Source organism: Aethalodelphis obliquidens, unplaced genomic scaffold, assembly GCF_003676395.1.
Source record: "Aethalodelphis obliquidens isolate GAN/ISIS:26980383/991018 unplaced genomic scaffold, ASM367639v1 scaffold3, whole genome shotgun sequence".
Lineage (NCBI taxonomy): Eukaryota > Metazoa > Chordata > Mammalia > Artiodactyla > Delphinidae > Aethalodelphis > Aethalodelphis obliquidens.
Window position 1 is genome coordinate 74,168,936 of NW_020837947.1, and position 24,438 is coordinate 74,193,373.

At 41.0% G+C, this 24,438-nt stretch overlaps 1 long non-coding RNA gene across 1 annotated transcript; it reads right to left on the minus strand.

The window, feature by feature from the left end:
* Positions 1–19,697: 19,697 nt before the first annotated feature.
* LOC113612238 (uncharacterized) lies at positions 19,698–24,180 on the minus strand. The gene is made up of 2 exons (XR_003429786.1): positions 22,554–24,180; positions 19,698–20,051 (listed from the first exon to the last, which is right to left on the minus strand). It is a non-coding gene; the product is annotated as an uncharacterized LOC113612238 (long non-coding RNA).
* Positions 24,181–24,438: the final 258 nt, after the last annotated feature.

A 24,438-nucleotide genomic window follows, 5' to 3' on the forward strand; every position in this document is an offset into this window, starting at 1 on the left:
AACTGCCTTCTGCTCCCTTGACTCGTGGAGGTGGAGTGGCGGTTTGGGGTCTGGGAGGGAAGCGGGAACTCTAGTTCTGTGATGCAGAGGGAGGAGGGCCAGTGGCGTCTTCCAATCTAGCTTGGGGCTCCTTTTCTCCTAAAATATCTAAAATCAAACACACATCACACTGTGACATATCATTTGATTCCTGTCCCACCCTCCAAATCTCCATCTGGCCCATGAGAGTGATTCATATTTCCTTTATTTAAATATTTTACCCTTAGTTTGTGTAATACTTCTGACTTCAGTTTGTTGAGTGCATTCACACCTCCCACCTCTGTGGTGTATACTCAAGCATCCACTCACTGGCCAGCCCTGAAAGAGGTTGTGTCCAAAGCTACCTTCTCCTTGGCTTCCTGTCCTGGCTGTGGAAGAGCCTTGGGTACAGTTATATTTCACCCACTTAACCCAACCACAGGAATTCTTTACCAACTGTCCAGAATATCAGCATTAGCCAGATCGTGTGTTTTTCTCCCATGGGCAGTATGGAAAGAACACTCTCAAGGTCCTTAGAAACGTGTATCACACATCCAGAGAAGAATAAACCCGGCCAAGGTGGTATTTAGTCAAGAGAGTTTCTAACCTGGTCTTCCCACCCAGGTTATCAGAATCTTAAGGATAATTACCAATCATTGTAAAATATAGGTTTTTATTATTATTCAGGCATGACAAGGTCAACAGATCAAGAGACATCTGCCATAGAAGAGCTAGTCTGTTATATTTGCAGATCCCAAGAGGAGGGGGCGGGGCATGCCATGCCATGGGGGTCCACACGGGGAAGGACCAGGTTTAGGCAGGAGGCAGAAGGAGTGAGGGGAGAATGTGAGCCACGGCCTTTATTGTAGTTCCTGTGAGAAGAAACGGGAGTAAACTGGTTTAGGATTGACTAGTTTGAATAGTCTCAGCAGACCCTGGGACACAGCGGCTAACCCTGGTTGTCTGGTACCTGACCTTGGGGTGATCAGGGCAGGTGGATAGTGGCCCAAAGTGTGAGAACCTGACAAAGGAGGTGCTCGAGGGATGTGGGCTCTGGATTGGCTAGTCTCCTTAGGAGCGCTGTGCTCACAGGTGAGTCGTTCGCTATCTGCGGGCAGCCCCTCCAGGGTCAGCAAGGTCTCAGGGTGTCAAAGCATCAGAAGTAAGAGGTACAGTTAATACACCAATCGAGATCAATCAAATATAGACGTTAATACTAGAGAGGCTCATTAACTCAACTCTTAATAAAGATCACAAAAGGAGTAACTGGGAATAACTTCATGAAGACCATATGGAATGAGAATTATAAACACATTTACTCTAAATTAGCTCGGGCATAATCCTTCACTACAAACTACAAGCACTCTGCACCGTGGTATTTATAATCTTCAATGTCGTCTCACTACGAATTCCTAGACCCCTTAGCAGCATGGCTAAAGGAAGTTTTTAGTTTTTTGTCTTCTTCACCTCAGTCCTGATATTTCCTCATCTGCTGATCCCCTCTCTTATGATCTCATCAGTCTGTAGATGCTTTTTTTTTTTTTTTTTTTTTTGCGGTACGCAGACCTCTCACTGCTGTGGCCTCTCCCGTTGCGGAGCACAGGCTCCAGACGCGCAGGCTCAGCGGCCATGGCTCACGGGCCCAGCCCCCAGCCGCTCCGCGGCATGTGGGATCCTCCCAGACCGGGGCACGAACCCGTGTCCCCTGCATCTGCAGGCGGACTCTCAACCACTGCGCCACCAGGGAAGTCCCTTCCGTAAGAATTTTTTGTGTTCTGGGTTTGCATCACTTACAGTAGAGAACAATACCATTTCCTGCTGTGGTGGGGTGCCCTTGTTTGGAGCAGTTGGTCAGAGCTAATTCTCACCTCTGTACTGTCTCACAATCCTTCCAGGGCACCTCTATTCCATGGAGGAAGGTTGTCTGGTCACAGCGTCCCTGGGAGAGGGCAGCTTTCAATGTGGCACCTCCCTGGTGACTGAAATCTCAAAGGCCAGGTAGCAAAGTCGGGGACAAGGGAATTAAGATTTGTCAGGTGATTATAATATGACAAGGTCCAAATTGGGTGTTTTATATGTAATCTTATCTTTTAATCTGGAAAGTAGTTATCAATATCTCACATCTTGACCCCTGCACTCCTACCACTTGCTAAGTGACTCAAACAACTAGGGAACACTAGAGATAACTGGTCTTCTGAATAAGCTGGCCCTCTAAAATACCACCTTGTTTTGAGCCATAATTTTGGAGTGCTAATTTAGCCTCTAGGGTTGTCGATCCAAGCTTCTCCTAGATCCATGTGGATCTGGACACTACACTTCCTGGCAGAATGTTCAAAGTGGCTTGGTAACAATGATTCCAGCTTTGCTATAATACACAGGTTAATTACGTCCTTGGGACTGTGCCAAAGTTTGGCTTCATTTCCAAAGGGACTGTGTTTATCTACAGTGATTAAATTAAGTATTCATTGACATTTTTGAAAAATGTCCCAGCACTATTTCAAAACCTTCCTAATCCAGATAGATCAATCCTCTTGTGTACAAACCATCAATATTTCCACAGGATAGTTTCCATATGGATCACCCCCATGTTAACATATTAAAACAGCATTTAAAATGAAATATTTAGCCTAAATGGAGAGGTGTTAAAAACAAAGACCAGCTGTTGTGTCTGTGAACTTGGTAAAGAAACAGCTGGAATCAATATAGCATTTGGACACATGGCTGAAGAAGTGCTTTGTGTGAGGAATATGCCCTTGGGGGAAAAGAACCTTTGCATTTGTGTGCAACTGAAGTGGAAAATAGAAGGGAACCTTGAAAGCCAGGGACTATCTTCAGTTACAGGACAGAAGTGAAGAGTGAAAGCTTTAAATATTATTGATTACAAGGCAGCCATGGTAAACCATGGCATTTTAATTAAATCCTGCACACTGGCAGTGAAAGCCCAGTCCCAACTTGGTGCTAAGTTTTAGGAACTGAGTATTAATAGAACCTCTAAGGGTATCTAAGTGGCCTGCACATAGTAGATTTGTGCTGTCCAGGGTGATAGCACTAGCCGTGTATGGCTGTTTACGTTTAAATTAGTTTAAATGAGAAAAAGTTGAAAATTCACTCCCTTGGTCTTTCTAGGCACATTTCAAGTGCTCAGTAGTCACAGGTGGCCACTGCGTTGAATAGTACAGATATGGAATATTTCCCTCATGGCGGAGAGAATTAGACAGCACTGTATTAGGCATTCAATAAATCAATAAAATTCAATAAATAAATTGAATGAACAAATGAATGCCCCAAATTTGAAAGGGGATAAAAGGTACCACTTTTGTAAAAAGTTGAACCAGTCCTCTTAAAGAAGATATAATATTTATTTGGGAGGAAAACAACCCAGTGGCGAAGCGATAGAACCACCTTTTAAGAGTATAATGTCATGATTCCATCAGATATGGCTTAGACTTGCGGCAAATGCCTCCTCTGAAATCTTCGGTAAAGTCTGTTTTATTCAAGAAGGCTTGTGTGGGTAGGGACTTTTCTGAGTTGCTCAGTGAAGGGGCTGTATTTCATAGGAGGGTGAGCAGGATATAGAACAGAAGCCAGACATACGGAAGGAGGAGGCAGGAAGTTGAGGGGGTCATATATCCACCCAGAACAGACAGGAACGTTAGGGACAGTTTTGAAATTCCACAGACCAGAAACTGGGCTCAAGCCAATTTTACCTCTAATTAAATTACCCTGGCTGATGTCTAAACTGCCCTTTAATATACTGCATCAGTGGTTGTCAGGCCAAATCTGGCCCACCATCTGTATCTGTGAAGCCTACCAGCTAAGAATCTGTTTTTACACACTTTTCAGTGATTGTAAAAATAAAAATAATTTTTTCATGACATATGAGAATAATACGTAATTCAAATTTCAATGTTCATAAAAAGTTTTGTTGAAACACAGCCATGGCATTTGTTTACATATATATTGTCTATTGCTGGTTTCATGCTCCAATGGCAGTCCAGTGGTTACAATAGAGACCGCAGGGCTCGCAACGCTTAAAATACTTATGCTCTGGCCCTTTATGGAAAAAGTTTGCCAACCCCTGTACTGTATGATCAATAGTGAGAAAAGGGATCTACCAGATATCACAAAACACTGAGTCCAGGAATGGGTTGCACTAAAACATGGCTGCCTCAAGAGAAACCAGAACAAGAGAAGTTTTTAAAAGATTAGAGATGGTGAGAGGGGTAGAGAATTACTTAACTGGAAAAGACCTCCCCATCAAATGTAAACTGCTAGAGTTTTATTTATAATGATAGCAGGAAATTGGACAGATAAACAGAAGACTGTGTGACCAATTAATCAGCTAGGCTTTCTGAGTGTCCGTTCAATAGCAGGCAAATGTCCATCTGTGATACAGCAGAGTCCAGCACCAGACCTGTAGCTCATTCGGCCAACAAATGCCTATCTAGTGCCTCCCATGGGAAGGCCTTGTGCTAAAGTCAATGGGAGGGAAGGATGGGAAGTCTAAATGTTGGCCCTTATTCTCCAAAAAATATGTAATCTCCTTGGGGAGATAAAACATATTAGATTATTGGAGATAATCAAGTGGCAAATGGGAAATTCTGGGAACAAGTTATGAACCCATTCAGAAAGGAATGAGCTGCAAATCAGCAGAAGTAGTCAAGAAAGTCCTCCTAAAGAAGGAAGGAAGGAGTTGGGTTGGAGCTTGAAAGCTGTTTGGGCAGAGGGGAGGGGAAGAAAGGCATTCTGGATGGGGTAATGGACAAGCAATGGCTTGGCATTGAGTGGGAGAAAGGTACTCTCCAGAAAATGGGGAGATCTGCCAGGCTGAAGCAGGTGGGTCTGATGGCGAGAAGCTGCAGACAGAGAGGAAGAGGGCAGGGACAGGGGTTTGGGAAGGTTTTTGAAAGCCAGGATGAAGGGTTTGCCAGATTGACAATGGAGAAACATAGTGTGCCTATGTAAGGAGAAAGGATAAGAAATTGGTATTTTTCAAAGCTATAGCACAGAGAAGAGTTATAAGCACAAAGAAAACAGACAAGTCTGATGATATTCTAGTAGGAGAGAGATAAGCGGTAAGACTGCGCACCTTAGATTTTACAAGCTGGGAAAGAGTCCTAACAGACACATCATCTAGAGCTTCTGAAGACAAAATACAAGAGTCCAGGAATAAAGATGGAAACTGTACAGCCAGCACTGTGAATTCAGGCACATCACGGCATGGCCAACTGCTGGCCACGTAGCCAATGGCTTTATTTGCACAAGGATCTGATGAGCTTCTAAAAAAGATAATGAGTAGAAGCGTTGGCATAAACAACTGGCTCCTTAGAAGGTGTCCTAATCAACTGGGGAGACAGAGATGCCTCTTACCCTCTTGAACAAAGGATTAGAATAAAAAGGGAAAGTGGCTCAAGACGGGAGAGATTCAGAAGACATTTGGTAAAACCATCAACCCCGAATGGGGAAAGGAGAGACATTCTGAGTGGAGCCCTGAGTAATATTCGTATTATCTCCTGACAGAGCCTTCACAGAGCTTCTCTCCAAATTCCTGGAGAGAAAAGAGTGGAGAAAGTGTAATGCTCAAGAGTGAGTCAAAATAAAAAAAAAAAATCTCTACTATTAGGAAAGCTGTTGAAAACACACAGCATAGTCACCATCTTTTTTTTTTTCCCATCTTTTTTCTTGACCATTTTAGTGTGGCAACAATTAGAGTGAAATCATGGCCATGACACCGACCTCAGTGGCTGATAGATGGCCACATTCTCACTGGTAATGTTGAGAAACAGTAATCAGAGCCATGAAACTTCGAGAAGACCATCATACCATCATAAGGGATGCCCAGTACACATATGAAGGTCCATGACCCCCTGTCTATGAAAATGATAAATAGAGCCTGAGGACTTCCATTTCAGAGATGTCACTAAAATGGCTAGGAGCAGATGCTACTGTTCTTATACTGCCCTTAAGAACCAAGATTTTTACCATTTAGTTTGGTGACCAAACCTAAAAATCTTGGTTCATGCAATAAAACAAAATTATCTTATATAGATGGAAGACTAATAATTTTGTTAGTTTTATCAACAGATTTAGCATTTTATATGGTTTTTACTAGGAGTCATTGAGTCCCAGTGGTGCTGGGACTTTGGGTGTCCCAAAGTGAGCCCTGATTTGAGCAGATCAGACTGGCTTGGGATGAATGACGCAAAGGCCAGGTTCATCTAATATGGAGTGTTCTTGTCAACACTGACCATAAATGCACTTATTGTTTGCATGAGAACAAAATGACTGGAAAAAATAAATAAATAAAAATTATTCCACAATTAAGATGGCTTCTTGTAGGTATGAAATAGAAGATAATCAATTATCAGATGGACCTGGCACACTTGAGGAAACAAGCTTGTTAAAAAAATAGCAAAAACTTTAAACCACTATTCTCTGATGACCAGAATTAATTGTCTCTATGTATAAGTAGATTTAGTGTGATGGTGAGAAAACATAGACTATATAGTTTTATATTTAAGAAGGTGTCCAAAACATCTAAACCTTCTGCTAATTAATCTACAACTACATGACTAACTAGAATCAACAGGAATTGATAGCACTGAAATTGAAACATGTTTCTAGACTAATTTCTGTAAAATAAGGTGATTATACTGCTAAATGAATTAAATTCTATGAAAAATAAAGGGATATAATGATCTAATTTCACATGATTTATTTCTAACCACAGAAAGGGAAGGTAAATGGTTAAACCTGAAAATAAAATGTAACTGGTTTATTGTAAAAGCTCTTACATTTTCTATTTAAAAAATAACTTCCAGATTAAATTCTTCCTGTTACATTTTAATGTGATTCTTTAGGCAATTAGAATTGATTATAAAGCTCTAGGAAACTCTTCCAAAAGTAAAGGAAAAGCAAAACTTCAAAAGGAAAGACAAATTGCCAACTCAGAAAAAATTGTTTGTGTACCTTTCAAATGAAAATAAAACATTTACATGTCTGGTTTCTTTAAAAGGTTATTTTAAAAATCATGAAGTGCAGGTCCGTTCCTGCAGTGAATACTAATGAATGGTGAATAGTTACTCTGGTGCTTTCTCCAACTCCATAAATTCAACAATGGTGCAATGTCAAATTAAAATAATATTTTACTCATCTACTGGGAGCACCACCTCCTGAGCCCTAATTAGAGGGTGATGCATAAGACATTTTTTGCTGTCATATTTGGAGCCAAGATGCTGCCCAGGGCATACACATTCAAATGAAAAGGAGAATGTATTTTGGGTAATAATTAATCTTGATTATTAAATGTCTCTCTCTTCTCTGCTTAAAATTGAATCGCTCTGAGAGAAATTTTTATTGTTTTATTTTTTATTTATATTGGAGTATAGTTGATTTACCATGTTGTGTTAGTTTCAGGTGTACAGCAAAGTGATTCTGTTAATACATGTTTATTTTAAAGAAGTGTTTATTTTAAAGCAGCAAATCAGGAAAATGAAGGTAAATACAACCAAGTTCACTGTTTATGGGGTAAAGATATACTTATAGATGGAATTTAAATGTAAAGCACAGATAATTTTTTTAATTTTTGGCTGTGTTGGGTCTTCTTTGCTGTGAGCAGGCTTTCTCTAGTTGCAGTGAGTGGGGGCTACTCTTCGTTGCGGTGCACAGGCTTATCATTGCAGTGGCTTCTCTTGTTGCAGAGCACAGGTTCTAGGCACACAGGCTTCAGTAGTTGTGGCGCATGGGCTTAGTTGCTCCGCGGCATGTGAGATCTTCCCAGACCAGGGCTCAAACCCATGTCCCCTGCATTGGCAGGTGGATTCTTAACCACTGTGCCACCAGGGAAGCCCTTAACATGTGTTTGAATTTAAATGACTACCAATTTAAAACAAGTAGATACAGTTACAGGTCAACATATATGAACCCCATGGTAATCATATATCAAAAACCTACAATATACACACAAAGACTAGAAAGAAAGGAACACAGGAATACTACTAAAGAAAATCATCAAACCACAAAGGAAGAAAACAAAAAGAAGAAAAATGAACAGAGAAGACTACAAAAACAACCGGAAAACAAGTAATAAAATGGCAGTAAGTACTTACCTATCAATAATTACTTTAAATGTTAATGGACTAAATGCTCCAATCAAAAGACAAAGGGTGGCAGATTGGATTAAAAAAAAAAAAGACTTCTATTTGCTGTCTACAAGAGACTCACTTCAGCGCTAAAGACACACACAGACTGAAAGTGAGGGGATGGAAAAAAGATATTTCATGCAAACGGAAGTGCCAAGAAAGCAGGGGTAGCAATACTCAGATCAGACAAAATCAACTTTAAAACAAAGGCTATAACAAAAGACAAAGTAGGGCATTATACAATGATGAAGAGATCAATACAAGAAGAGGATATCACACTCATTAACATATATGCACCCAATACAGGGTCACCTAAATATGTAAAGCAAATACTAACAGACATAAAGGGAGAAATTGACGATAATAGTTGGAGTCTTTAACACCCCACTTACATAAATGGACAGATCATCTGATCAGAAAATCAATAAAGCAACAGTAGTCTTAAATGACACAACAGACCAGTTAGAATTAATAGATACCTACAGGACATGACACCTAAAAACAGCAGAATACACATTCTTTTCCATGCATGTGGAATGTTCTCCTGGATGGATCACATGCTAGTTCCCAAAGCAAGTGACAACAAATTCTAGAGAATAGAAATTACATCAAGGATTTTTTCCAACCACGATAGTATGAAACTAGAAATCGATTACAGAAAGAAAAATGGGAAAAGCACAAATATGTGGAGAATAAATAACATGCTACTAAAAAACCAATGGGTCAGTGAAGAAATCCAAGAGAAAGCAGAAAATACCTTGAGATGAATGAAAATGGAAACACGACACTCCAAAATCCATGGGATGTAGCAAAAGCAATTCTAAGAGGGAAGTTTATAGCAATACAGGCCTTCCTCAAAAAACAAGAAAAATCTCAAATAAATAGACTAGCCTAACACCTACAGGAGTTAGAGAAAGAAGAACAAAGCCCAAGGTTGGCAGAAGGAAGGAAATAATAAAGATCAGAGAGGAACTAAAAAGAGACCAAAAAAACCCAAAAACAAAAACCCATCTCTCTGTAGCTCATGGACTGAGAAGCACTAAGAAAGTACAAGAACTTGATGGAGACCCACTCCTACTTCCACCCCCGGTTTCTAATGCACTAAAGAACTACACCCGGGAGTGAAATATGGAGAGGTAACAGGAGGCCTGGGGCACAGAGAGTTTCCAACTCGTTGTGTGGCATGAACGGCCAACTGAGAAGCTATTAATTATGTAAGATAATGGGTAGGTTTAACTCCATATACTCGCTGTTAATGAGATAGCACTAAATTGAAGACACTCTTAATGACCACAGTTTGAAAAAGAGTCACCCTGTCTCCATCACTTATTTCCAACTTTCTTCTCTGCTTTCCTTCTGTAAAAATCTTCACAGAGCCTCTAACACCTCTGATCTCCATTTTCTCCAGTTTTCTTCTTATTCCTGGGTTCCCCATGCTTCTGTTGGCTCTTATAAGATTTTTGCTGAAGGATCCTTCTTTTCAAGTGGCTTACCTGCTTCCAGGAGAGACCTTAAAATCACACCTGCTACTACAAGTCCACTTGCCCCAACTTAGATTTTTTTCTCTAGTGACTCCCTGTAAGCGTTCATGGGTCCTGTTCCATTTCTAGTGACTATCTCCCAATTTCAGCAATTCTTTATTATATTTTTTCAGCATATAAATAATTAAGGAGCTCACCCCAAATTTCCAAAATATCAAATCCATAGGATATACTTGAGTGTTTGTTTGATCTGACATTTCTTTTTTTTTTTTTTTTTTTGCGGTACGCGGGCCTCTCACTGTTGTGGCCTCTCCCGTTGCGGAGCACAGGCTCCGGACGCGCAGGCTCAGCGGCCATGGCTCACGGGCCTAGCTGCTCAGCGGCATGTGGGATCTTCCCGGACCGGGGCACGAACCCGTGTCCCCTGCATCGGCAGGCAGACTCTCAACCACTGCGCCACCAGGGAAGCCCCGATCTGACATTTCTTTGAGACTCTTCTCTCTTGCAGCTTTCCATCCAATGCTTTCTCCTGGCTTTCCTACTTCTCCGGGTGGTCCTTCATTTTCTGTGCTCCAGGACTTCCTACACTATCTCATCACAGCCACTGTGCTGTCCGATGGTGAATTTAAGCACCTGGGTGTTTCACCTGCTCCTCAGACTCACAGTATCCAAAAGCAGCCTCATTATCTCCCCTGTTTTGTTAAACTGCATCCATCCACCAAGCCAGAAAATGTGGGTGTCACCCTCCCTCTCCCCAACTGCTAATGAGACATCTCCATGGCCATGAGCCTAGTGCAAGCCCTTATCATCCCAGAATTACCTTTCTAATTGGTCTCTCAGCCTCTATTCTTCCCAACATCGCCCTTCCCCACACCCAATCTTCTCCTTTTACTGCCAACTCTATAATTTTCTGAAAATGCAAATATGATTCTTTGACACTCTCGCTTTCTTTCAACACTTCAGTGCCTTCTAGTCTCTACAGCAGTGCTTCTCAAACTTCAACGTGACCCTGAATCACCTGGGGGCTTGTTAAAATGTGATTTTGGGGCTTCCCTGGTGGCGCAGTGGTTGGGAGTCCGCCTGCCGATGCAGGGGACACGGGTTCGTGCCCCGGTCCGCGAAGATCCCACGTACCGCGCAGTGGCTGAGCCCGTGAGCCATGGCCGCTGAGCCTGCGCGTCCGGAGCCTGTGCTCCGCAACGGGAGAGGCCACAACAGTGAGAGGCCCGCGTACCGCAAAAAAAAAAAAAGTGATTTTGATGGGGTCGGTGTATAGCTGGCTCCCCTTGCTGCTGCAGCCTTTTGGACCACACTTTGAGTAGCAAGAGTTCCAAGTTCATGTCCAAATCCCATAGCCCCTGACAGTCTGGTTTCTGCTTAACATTACATCTGCAATTCCTGACATTGCCCAGGAATTACCTGTCAAACCTCTGGGGCTCCAAACCTTCATTCCACCTCAATCCAGGGAACCTCACGGTTTTCTAGCCACATTTCCCATTTCTTTTGCCAGCCAGTGAAATAAGCACCAGCTGAGGATTAGTCCATATTCAAAAGATAAAATCAAATTTCCATAATAGCAAGGCAATACGTGTTTTACAGGCTCTTTAGTGTGAAATGGTTCGATAATATCACATTTGTTTCAAATTTCTTAACAATTCACCTTTGGGTCTTTACCACGGTAATCTTTTTTTCTTAATGAAAATCTCACTAAAATTTTCATGAGGCCAGTGGTAAGAGGACAAAACTATATGGAGTCTTATGAAAAATATATTATACATCTTCCTCTAGATACTGTCTTTTAATATTTTCATGAGATTATCAACTGCTTATCTTCATTCTAGCTTTATAGCTTCTTTTTCTTTTATCGTTAGAAGTGGCTAATAAAAAGGTAGATTAAAATACATTCGGCTGTTTGACCAGAGTTGAACAAAATTTCCTAACACCCTGAATACTCGGAAGCAATGTTTGCTTTTTAAAATTTTTATTGGAATATAGTTGATTTACAATGTTGTGTTAGTTTTAATTGTACAACAAAATGATTCAGATATATATATATATTTCAGATTCTTTTCCATTATAGATTATTACAAGATATTGAGTATAGTTCCCTGTACTTTACAGTAGGTCTTTATTAGTTATCTATTTTATATATATAGTAGTGTGTATATGTTAATCCCAATCTCCTAATTTGTGTGAGAGAAAATCAACCTCCTTGTTCCTTGAGCCAGTACAGAACCTACTGTAGAAGAAACACCTCTCACCACATACATAGTTGAGCTGTTAGGTTCAGCCTCCTCTCCCACCATGTCCAGCAACACAACCCAACATATTATTAGTCATGCAAACTGCTGAGCTATTTTTACACATTCCTGTACTTTTGCATATGCTATTTGCTCTGCTTAAAATTCCCTTTCTCACCTCTGTAGCTAACTCATCTGATCTTTCAGAACTAGGTCAAACGTCACCTGGATCAGGAAGCCTGAGCTGCTGATGGCTTCAGCTGAGACAGCTTCTTAACTGAGTTACCTACGCGGACCACCATTTGTAATGTGGAAAATCTGATTTATTTGCACGACCCCCGTTCCCACCCCATTAGAGGCAGAGACCTTATATCTCCTGTGCCTGGCCACAAGAGTGTTGAATTACATGGTGTTTGTGGTGGGCAGAAGAATGCCCTCTCCTCTCAAAGATGTACATGTCCTAATCCCCCGCACCTGCTTTCCATTGGTAAAAGGGACTTTGCAGATGGAACTCATGATCTTGGAATGGAGTTTATCCTAGATTGTTATCTGGGTGGGGCCATAATCACAAGGATCCTTCTCAGAGGAAGGATGTAGGGTCAGAGTTGGAGAAGGAGATGTGAAGTGAAAACAGGTTGAGGGATGCAGCCTGGAGCTAAGGCCTCTGGAGGTGGAAAAAGACAAGGAAATGGATTTTCTCCAAGAGCCAACAGAAAGGAATGCATCCCTGCCAACACCTTGATTTTGGCGGCTGAGACACATTTAAGCACTTCTGACCTCCTGAACTCTTATATTTGTGTTGTTCTAAGCCGCTATGTTTGGGTGATTTGCTACAGCAGCAAAAGGAAACTAATGCAGTGCTCAACCACTGCTCTTTTCAGAATACAGGAAGAGGAAAATGCCTCGGGGCTCACCTCCTGACCTGACCAAGATACATTTCACACCCATAGGTGTTCCGCCCCCACCCCACCCCCACCCCCGCATGGCGTTCTATTGGCCCAGCTGGGTCAGGGCTGGGAGGGGATATGGAAGGGGCTCCCTACGCTATCACTCCACCCAAACTCAAAGTCCTGCATCACGAAGTATTTTCTATCACCTACTGGTGCGAGGCCCAGCGGTTGGTGCCGTGGGGAATCTTATTAGGTCTATAGTTTAAGATTCTCGAGAACTCCTTGAGAACGAGTACTGCAACAAGGTAAATTCAAGCAAAACACCTCTGGCGATCCTCCGCCCTCCACCGGGTCTCTCCACGCTCCCCTTCTCCCCCAGGAAGACGGGACCGCCTACCTCCTTGGAGAACCCAGGTTTCCCCACCCACTTCGGTAACCTTATGAGATACTGCAAAATTTTCCCCTCCCAAAGCCTTCATTTCCAACGTAACGTATGTAAATATATACTGAAAAAGACCTTTTTGGAAAGGTAGATTTCCTTTTCACAGTTATCTTCATAGGTTTTTGAATTGCTATGGCGACGGTTAAGATGCAACACGAAGTCCACTCTGTAACTTGCAATCAGCCATCGGGCCTCTAGGTGTCGCCACCACCCAAATCCTGTTATCACGGGGGGGGGGGGCCGGCCCTGCACCTACGTGCTAGACGTTCAGTATTGTTTCAAATTATCCAGGAAAAAAAAATGCATATAATATACATTATATATAATATGTATTATATATACAATGTATATATTTGTTCCTATATTATATATATAATATATATTTTCTTGGCCTAGATTTCATATATATGTAAAGAACATTGGCTTTTTCCTCCATTCCATTCCAGCTCTAGTTTCTGTGCAAAATTCAAGCTAAGAGAGTAAATGATGTACCTGGCTACTTTTAAATTTTATTCTTTTATTCTGTTTTCCACATCAGCACTGGAAAATCCTGGACTTTCTTTGGCTACCAGAATATTCATTAAAGACGCACCAAGTTCCACAGACACACACACAAAATTCTTCTCATACAACATGGTGTCAGTGTTTTCTCTCCCTCTGGATTCGCATGCAGTTTTGGAGACTATTGTGAGTTGGTTTTCAAAGAAAGTGGAAAGCAGCAAACATGGAAGTGAGGACGCATTTAGAGTTCCGGAAACACGCTGAAATTTCACTAATCACTAACATTTGGTTCTTCCCCATTCTGAACTCTTACAACTTATAAATGTACATATATGGTATTTGGAATCTGAAATAGGAATGCTGGGTGGGAGAATTCAGAAGGGTTCACAAGGGTCGAAAGTCTGCTCTCCAATTCTGCTCCTCTGTGATCTTATGAAGTTTTCCTCTAAGCTGCCTATTCAGAAGATGTGTCCGTCTTGATTTCAAAACATATGACAAACTTTTACAAAAATCATCACTTCAGTTGTTCAACTTTTTCTCTTTATGCTAGAACCGCCTCTTTTGTTCCTGTGTCCTTATATATGCCATAGCATGGCTACGGCTTCTGCAGCTCTACCTGTCACTCTCTCCCCATGATTCTCCTTGGTCCTGACTCTGTAGTTATTGCACTTTACTTCTTATGTCTGCTGTAGGTCATATTTCATAGGGTAGGCCAAGTCTTAAATTGAATAACTGGAAAGAACATTCTGTTTAAAGATATTCCTTGCCTCTCTTTTTTTTTTTTAACTAAGATTTGGTAGAGCTAAAAATTGAGACAAATCTCCACTAAGATATATATGTATGCATGTGTTTGCATATACACACATACACATACACATAAATAAACGGGAACTTTCTAAGTCTTACATTTCAAATTTAGATAGTCATTTTCTGGCAGCTTTGAATATAACCAAAGCTATTGTTAGGCAAAGGACTTTGACTGTAATCAAGGTTATTGTAAGACAAGAGAACATGCTGTTTTTATCATCCACCCCCTTGCTCTACCCAAGAAAAATACTGAACAGCAGTGAGCTCGTATTAAGGGCTATATCTAGTTACTGCTAAACTGGCAGGTTTCTGTCAGGCTTCTAAAAACAATTCGCATTGATTTTTTGACTTTGGAGCTAAAATTAATAAGGAGCCCAGGAAGGCCATGGTTTTTCCTTGAACAGAGAAATAACCCAAAGGCTATGTTAGTGAATGAATTGGCTGTGCTAGTGAAGGGTTGTTGTTGTTTTTTTAAGTATGTATATAAAATAATAGCAATCAAATTGAAAAAGTAGGGCAAACTATTTTATATAGGATGGATAAATAACAAAGTCCCACTGTATAGCACAGGGAACTATGTTCCATATCCTGTGATAAACCATAATGGAAAAGAATATGAAAAAGAATGTGTATATATATATATGTATGTATGTATATATATATATGTATATATCTGAATAACACAGCATTGTAAGTCAACTATACTTCAATAAAACAAATTTTTTAAAAAATTGAGGGCTTCCCTGGTGGCGCAGTGGTTGAGAGTCCGCCTGCCGATGCAGCGGAGACGGGTTCGTGCCCCGGTCCGGGAAGATCCCACATGCCGCGCAGCGGCTGGGCCCGTGAGCCATGGCCGCTGAGCCTGCACGTCCGGAGCCTGTGCTCCGCAACGGGAGAGGCCACAACAGTGAGAGGCCCGCGCACCGAAAAAAAAAAAAAAAAAAATTGAGAAAGTGGGTAGTTACACAATAAAAGTAAGTATCAAATTTTGGTCTGCTTCCATTGTAAGCCAGCAGTGACCCTTCCACTTGGCTACTGGGGAAATTAGAATGTTTCCTTAACTAATACTTTTGTAAAATAATAAAGTCCCCAACCTCCCTGGCATACATATTCACAGCTGACAAGTCTGGGCTTGTGGGTCAGGGTAATTAATTACCGGAACTAACACCGACGTTACCATTGATTTACAGACACCTGTGAAATCTAAACCATAGAAACTAAGAATTAAAAGGGTGCAGAGGCTGTCCGGGGCAGCTCCTCTGTGCCACAGAAACCTTTTCTACACGTGGGCTTGGTGGCACGACAGTGACATCAACACCATAAGCTCCTAAAAAGACAGAGCCACACTAGAAGTTACTTTTCTATTCCCAACAAAGTCCAGAAGGGTACTGGTACTCTGAACATCTATTTGTTACTCTTGATTTAGTAAACATGTGTTGATGGTACACAAACGCCTCCGATGCCGTTGAGAAATCAAAACAAAACAAGCATTCCAGCGGCACGCCGAGAAAGGCACTGGGAAGGAACAGAGAATCCTGGACTAGTCATCTTGTGAAGCCAATTGCTTTCTCAGTAGAATTAATTTTTCTTTCACTTCAAGCTCACTTAAAAGTTAATAAAGAAGCCTAGCTGGCTGGATCATCTATCTCTTCATTTACCCATCCGTTTAATCACTAGCCACCATAGACTGAGAGTCTGGGAAAGCACCTAATCATTGGATTTAATTGGTTCTGGCGCCTACCGTTTCCTAATAACCTTTTCTGCCTTGTCTTCCATTAGAGGCAGATCTTTTAGGGTGAGTAAATAGGTCAGATTTCACAGGTTTTTTTTTTTTTTTTCAATTTTCTGTTTGCCACAGGAGTAAATTAAAAACAAAAAGAGCGAATAGCTCTGTTCTTTATGGAAGTATTTGGTTCTTGGTATTTATTGTTTGGGAATTCAAGAGAAATTCTAGTGCTAGGCTAAGATTCACAGGTTGGTGAATATCCTCTAAGGAACAGATTACATGAAGAGTCATTTCTAGAAGCTTTAAATATATTCCTCGGCATCATGCTTTTTCCTTTAAATTTCAACAGCTTTATAAAACTGAGAACCACAAAGTAAGGCTGACTGGAAGTCAAGGTTACATCCCGAGGGTTGCACCTTCCCCTAACGTTTATAGTTGTGACAAGACACTCACCAGCTTCGTTAGCAACTTAGTTGCTAGCTTCCCACAACCAATACTTGTTAGCCAGCCATCCCTACTGCTGGTAATGCAAATTTTCACTTCAACTACCTACACTTCACAAAACATGGCTCATCCTTTGCTCTTAATGAACATGGATAATTCCAGATGAAAAGTCACTAAGAGAATCCTTTTATGATATGTGGCAGCTATCACTTTTTTGTGTCTTAGCTCCAAATTCATGCGCCAGTGCATGTTCTGTAATGATGGACAGAACTCCCTTAAGCATCTTTCCTTCACAGTGAGCACGATGTTGCGTTCTCAGTAGAGAGTGCTGGAGGGACACTGCAGGACCAAGGGGATGCTCCTGTGGGGCTGCTGCGAGGTGGGTCAGTGGTGTCGGTCTGATGGTGCTGCTTTAACTCGGGCCCCCAGAACACCTTGGTGCCTCGGGGACCTTGTAGCTCTGGCCTGGCCTGGTGATGACCAACCCCCCTGCAAGCACCCTTGACATAGACACACATGCTTCAGGCCTCCTGCCAGCACTGGCACCTCATCTCCATCTGCAAGCACCTACTGGCCAGGGCTCACCTGGCCCCGCCTACACTCCGGGGTGCAGGTCGGGAGGGTGTGGTGGGGTTCGCTTCCTGTTGCCAAGCAACCGTAGAGCAGCGCTGCCCAGGGGGAACCGTGAACCTCTCAGCCAGCCAGTAGGCTGTAACTACAGCAAACTCTGAAGCCCAGCCACCCTTCCTCCCAAGTTTGTCCTTCCTTGGGTATTCTCCTTCAGCCCCAGGGTAAAATATAGTTTTCTTATATCTGGGAGTTACCCTTTCATCAAAGTTTAATAATTCTTGATATCTAACTTCCCCTGTTTAAATCACCATGGGGTGTGTATCTCCTGATTGGTCACAGCCTAATACAACACGCTTCCCACTTAGCAACCAGTAGTTGTCAGCAGAAAAGACATAAGGCATCAAAGTTACCAGTGATACCATAAGAAAAAAACTAGACTTTTCAGTACATGGCCATATAATTAATTATCAAATAGACTACTGAACACACACTGACAAACCATGTATTTCATTTGACTGTAGGGTCAGCTTTTATCTAACAAATTTACTGTATTGAAGTAAAAAGAGGACATATAAGTAATTCCTCTCTCTTAATACAAAACTGACCCAGACCAAATAGTATAAGATAAGAAACACTCACAAAAAGCAGCTTCTGAGATACTAAATAGTACACACTTATGCTCACGGGTAAGGTACAAAGAATACTACATCACACAAACGTAAATATCAATACAGGTACCAATGTAGTTATCAAAAAACTCCACACGATGGTCTTAATACAAGATAAGAGATAGGGATCTGGTTTTTATAACATATTTGGATTTAACTGGTGATTGGTGATTATGCCATTTCTGAAGTAGGAAAGGGTTTACTCTGTCCTTTCTCAGAGGTTTACAGGTAAAAGATATAAACCAAGGTACAAAGAACAAAACAACCAAAAAAACCCAGGACTTATTAGCATAGAGTTCTTGGGCTTTGGCTGGACAGCTTATTCGGTGACTTACGTCACCACACAAAGGATGCTGTTCCAACCAGCAGAAAATTAAAATGTAAATTATAACAATAGCATATTGAAAATACTACCCAGTAAAGGGCCATTTGCAATGAGAATGACTAATATAGTTTTCAGTAACACTGGAGGAAACTTAAAATCCATTCTGTTAAAATGACCCAATTTTAGGAAGATAGCTGTCTCCCTGGGTAGGCACTACTATCACCCAAATTCCCCTTTCATCCACTTGTCATTTTGTCTGCACTACCTGATTCCAGTAATACCTGTCCATCCTCACTGCAGAGGTAACTGTTTACATTTTGGGGCTCGGGTAAAGCTGTCCCTAGAGAACTGGGTCACTCTGGAATGGTCTAAGAGGCAGCCTGGTCCCTAAAGGAGTCAACGATAGGGAACTGGTTTCCTGCTGTCGTCATTCAGGAACTGACCACAAGTCTGCATGCTGTGGTCATTTTACCTGCTAAATACGTAACCGCTAAAAGTTCTGTTTGCCCAGTCAACTTATGACTAGGATGGGAAACCTGTCAGTATTCGGTTTCTCATTTATGACTGGGATCCAGTAGAATAAATATTTCTTAGGCCTGCAAAACAGTACAGGAAGGGAAGAAGCAGCCGGAGTCCTTCCTTCCTTCTGGTTGCCAATCTGGAGAGTAAAAACATTGCTGTTGTCATCACTCTGTTCCCCCTGTACATGTTGGTTAGGCTGTGGCTAGGAGCGGATTGGGTAAGAGTGGTTTATCCCCAAAGACAGGCAGGGAGAGAGAAAAGGACGCATCTGGACTAGGGAAACGGTGTCGATGCTGAATTGGTGGTGTTTCTGCCCCGGCTCTCGACCTCGGAGTCACCTCTGAGCCTAGCTGTGGACTGTCCTAAAGCCCATGTATTTTAACCTGGTGATAATATTAGCACACAACATGAAATGGATTGACAGGGAGAAAATTAAGAGAAAAGTATCATCCCAACTGAACAGATGGGAAAATAGTATCAATAAGCTAAATCAAATTAGCATGAAAAATGTGTCTATCATTTATCTCAAGTTGTTCCACCCATTCCCAAAGGCTAAATCCTTCCTAGGTGTGGTAGCTCATTAAAATGACAAATGAAGAGCCCCAAAGCAGCATGCAAAAGCAGCTACAGGAAACACAGATGGCTGGCATCTCTTGGTTGGCAAAGGCTGTACTACAATCACTCTTTTATTTCAGGGAAGGGTCCCAAACTAAATCATTCAAAGAAACATTCTACCACTTAATGAGTACCGTTACCACCAATTGTTTTCATGATCAGAATAATACAGGCCTTCCCCCCAAACTATTTGGCTAAGAGAGTAGCAAAAAGAAAATGGTTAAAAACCCTGGGCAGGGAAAGGAAGCTATTCTCCCTTAATATTCACATTCTGTTTTAATCTTTGGCAATGAGACCAGAATGAAACTTTTAAAAGCATATTATCCATATATTCTTTCGAGCTCAAATGAGTTTTACAGATACAGAGAACTAACATTTTAGGAAATCTAGGACAAAATCCTATTAATATTCATCACTGTTCTGCAGATTATAGATGGTATCTGTGTGATTCATTGAAGTCCCTCTTTTTTTAAAAAAAGAACAAACAGATAAAGGCCACCATGACTTAGTTGGACCGATTCAACAGGGGACATCAACTTTACGTGACAATACAGGAACGAGAGGCTGGACACAGAGAGATGTCTCATGTTACAAGGCACACACATTACTCTTCTTATTCCAGGAAAAAAACTCTCCCCCTTCACGACAAAATTGCTTCAAGCTAGGGGGACAAAAAGCAAAATGAGAAAAGCATTTATCCTTGGCATCAGTATTAGAAAATTATATTCCAGAAGAGGTTCACATTTCCTTTCATATAACAATTAAAAAAAGGAGATATTTTGCCAAAATGCAAAAAAGCATTTAAAGGTATTTCTTTCTCTACTGGAAATTCAGGTAAAGAGGCTGGAACAGAACTGTCCAAGAGAACTAGAACGCAAGCCATATACGTAATTGAAAATTTTCTAGTGGCCACATTAAAAAAAGACAAAATTAGTTTTTAATATTTAATTTAACCCAATATATCCAAAATATTATCACTTAAAACATAACCAATATAAAAATTAATAGTTTACAGTTTTCATACTAAGTCTTCAAAATCTGGAACATATTTCACACTCACGGCACATCACAAAGTCAATGAGCCACGTTTCAAGTGTCCAATAATTCTATGTGGCTTGCTGGTACCACGCTGAGCAGCGCTGTTCTGTACTACAGAGCTTTCATTTCCATTACATTAATGATGATAGATATTTGCACTAGAGCTTTTTCAGTGGAAAGTTTGGTTACAGTGAGTTTTATCATTATAGAACCCAAAAGGATGTATATTGCAAGAGTATGGACCGCTGTTTTAATAAAAAGGTCTAAATCTTTGTGCCATTCATTATAAGCAGTACCAAGTTTTCAGTTAACATGCTTTCAAATGTCAGGGTCCTTGGTCTATTAAAAATGCTGTCCCCTGATTAGCAGGGGCCTCAGAAAAGAAGACTGCATTGTAGTGTCCTGTTCTTATACCTGCCAACCAGTTTACACACATGAAAACATGCTACTACCACAACATACTGGGTTATAGTCACATGATGGTCACATTTCATTCAGATTAAGAATTAGTTAATTATGAGTATAGGTTCAGTCCAGTCTCCTATAACTCAAATAAATCATTATGCGGGGGGTGGGTGGGGAAGTAGAAAAGAACAGCTTTATTGCTTTGCCAGGCAAAGGGGGCCACAGCGGGCTAATGCTCGCAAAACTGTGTGTTCTGCAAATTAATCATTTTTTAATGATTAATCCTTTTAAGTCCTTTTAAGTATAACATCATTTTGGCCTATCGTTGTAAGCCTGTTCTATGTTAACATAGTAAGGAAATGTGCATATATAAACATGCAGTCTGTATAAAGATTTCCTTCTGGTTTAATTCTGTAGCAGAAAACCAAATCATGACATTAATTTCCTACCAAATAACTGGAATTGATGAGCCTTGAAATCTCTTCAAAGAAGGAACCCTTTGAGAGCATAGAGAGGTTTCCAAGGTATATCTTCTCTTGGCTAATACGCTGACAAGGTGAAAATTAGCATACAATAAAAACACACAATATCTGTGTTTAATTTTATTTTCTCCAAATAGAATAAAGTTTCACATGCTTTTTTTCATAATTCTGGAAACAGTTTCAGAAGATTTCCACTCCAAATATGGTTTCTCTCTAATAGGTGAGCATTAACCAGGAAAAGGTTAAGTATAAAGAACTTTTAAAAATTAATAATTGAAAAAAAATAAAATACTCACTTATTTAAAAAAAAAAAATTGAAAACACACCACCATAGAAAAAATGGTAAAAGACACAAAGGGGGATTTCCAGGAAGAAACAGTAATTCCCATAGTAAAAACATGTTCATCTTATTAGTAATCAAATATATGCAAAATGAAACCACAACGAGATACACACCTCAGCTTGACAAAACTTTGAGTCTGATGATCTTAAATGTCGGTGAACATTGAGAGTACCAGAAATTCTAGTACACCAGTGGAGTGTCAGTTGGTACCATTACTTTGGAAAACAATTTGGCCTTATCTGTTCAGGTTGACGATGTGCTTTATTGCACGTGTGACACAGCAATTCTACTCAAGGTATACATCTACTTGTGTATGTGCACCAGAAATCACACAGAAGAATGTTTGTAGCAACATTTCCTTTCTCTATTTCAAAGAAAGATGTATTTCCATATTCAGCAATAGGAGAAGGGAAAAATTGTGATATACGACAAAATAATACTTAGCAGTGAAAATAAACAAGCTAGGGCACTTGTTTCAAAATGATTATGCCCAAATGCAATGACCATAAAAAGAAGGTGACAGAAGAACAGAGTTTAATTCCATTTATTAATTTTTAAGGATATGTACACAAAGGTAAAATAATAAAGGACAGGAAGGCTATGATCAACAGGGCGTTCAGGACGGGCTCCCGCTATCAAACAGGGACGAGACAGGGTCAGGGAGGGAGCACACAGAGCCCCAAAGGAAAGGCAGGCGGCTGGTGGCAGACATACGGGGGTGTGTTTATTTTTCTTTATGTGTCAGTGTATATATTATATACGTGTGTGTGTACATATTTATTCCGTTGCATGTAGGAAATCATTTAAAAAATTGGACTGGTTGAAACATACAAAGAAAAAGACTATACAGCACGTTTCAGATGACGAACCATCGCTTGGAACATTGTGAACTTACCTGTTTCTCAAGTCACTGCCACTGTCACTGCTGCTAATCCTTCTCCGTTTCTCTCCTCTTTGAGGGTGGAGACTATTGTCCTGCTCAGACAGTCCCTGTCACATTCTAGGGGTTCAACACACGCTGATTAATGGGATGACCAAACTAACCTGGCCTGCATTTCTAGAAAACTAGGAAAACTTTGAAAATCTGGGTTACAAGTGGGCGGGGATTACTTGGCTTCTTTGGCTTCACAATTTAGTGCATTTCTGGAAACTGACAGCCTGTTCTCTTTATCTCCTCCTTCACCCTCCCTCATCTTGGTGCTTAAGTTAGAAATAGTTCAGCGATGGGCTTAACCTCAGACGCTGCCTTCAGAAACGTCTTCTGCCTTCAGAGGTGTTTGCAGCAAAGGCAGCCCTGCTATTAAGGGCTGTGGCTACACTGTACTTTTCTCCTGCACGAAATTAGGGAAGGGAATCCACAGCCCATCGCTTCATTGTACTCAAGAAACCACCGTCATCTATTTGAACCAACCAGGGGATGAGCGATTTAACGCCATCCTTCGTCCTGGTCACTGTCTGAGATGATTCTGCAGTCACCTCCAACACACACACTTACACATACACACACACACACACACACACACACACACACACAACCACAAGTGTGTCTCCTCAAGTACTCAAATGATCCGTCTGCATTTTTACAACGAATCTGCAGCTTTCAGGTATGGGGTTCATGATGGGAGCAGAAATACAGCATCCCAGCTAAACAAGAAGGTTTCAACCAAACACAGAAGCAAAATTAGAAAAGGTGTAAGAAACGGTCGGGAACAAGCACTCCATTTTCAGAATATGTGTTTTCTGTAATTTATTCCTCTTTAATGCTGAATATAAAATCTGAGATTTCACCAATGCCTTTAGAGACAAATAAATGCATACAAATGGAAATCTAAACACAATAATTTTGCAGATCAAAGTGGGCTCTGACACTTTAGAAAAGGTGTAAGCATTTCTAGAAAAAGCAAAACCCTATACAGCAAAATCAAATTAAAAAACAAAACAAAACAAACCAGAAAGAGGCTTTGGTACCTTTCAACAAGGAAGGACAAAAATAAGTTTAGTTCGTGATTAAATTCGTGTAATATAAAAACATCTATGTGGGAGTGTTGAATAAATCTATACAACAGAAACAAATCTAAAATATATTAGAGCCTGAGAGAAAAAAAAAATCCTCCTTTTCTCCTTTTTGATTTTAATAGAATACCAGACTGTGGAAAAACAAGTACTTCCCCAACTAAATTTTCTTCTGGTCTGCATATACCTAGCAGGATGGCACTCTCTGTATTTTATCTCATTTTAAAATGGGATAATTTGATTTTTAGCAGCACATTTTCTTTGCCCCAACAAGCCTACTACAGGAAATAAAAATTCTGTCTTAAAATGCTTTTGATATTACATCTATGTCTGCAATTCCCATCCACTTCTTTCCTAGATTTTTAAGACTATGATTATTCAGATCTAAAGGCAGCTAGTTAAAGAAGGGATGAAGGGCTTCCCTGGTGGCGCGCTGGTTGAGATTCCGCCTGCCGATGCTGGGGACAGGGGTTCGTGTCCCGGTCCGGGAGGATCCCACATGCCGTGGAGCGGCTGGGTCCGTGAGCCATGGACGCTGAGTCTGCGCGTCCGGAGCCTGCGCTCCGCAACGGGAGAGGCCACAACAGTGAGAGGCCCGCGTACCGTAAAAAAACAAAACAAAACAAAACAAAACGAAAAAAGAAGGGATGAAGAAAACCATTACAGGTTTGGAATTCAGCTGGTAAAACACAAGTAAGGACACAGTGCAGTCCCAGAGGGCAATACCTTAGGACTCTGCAGAGCCTGGGTACTGAGGGAAATGCCAC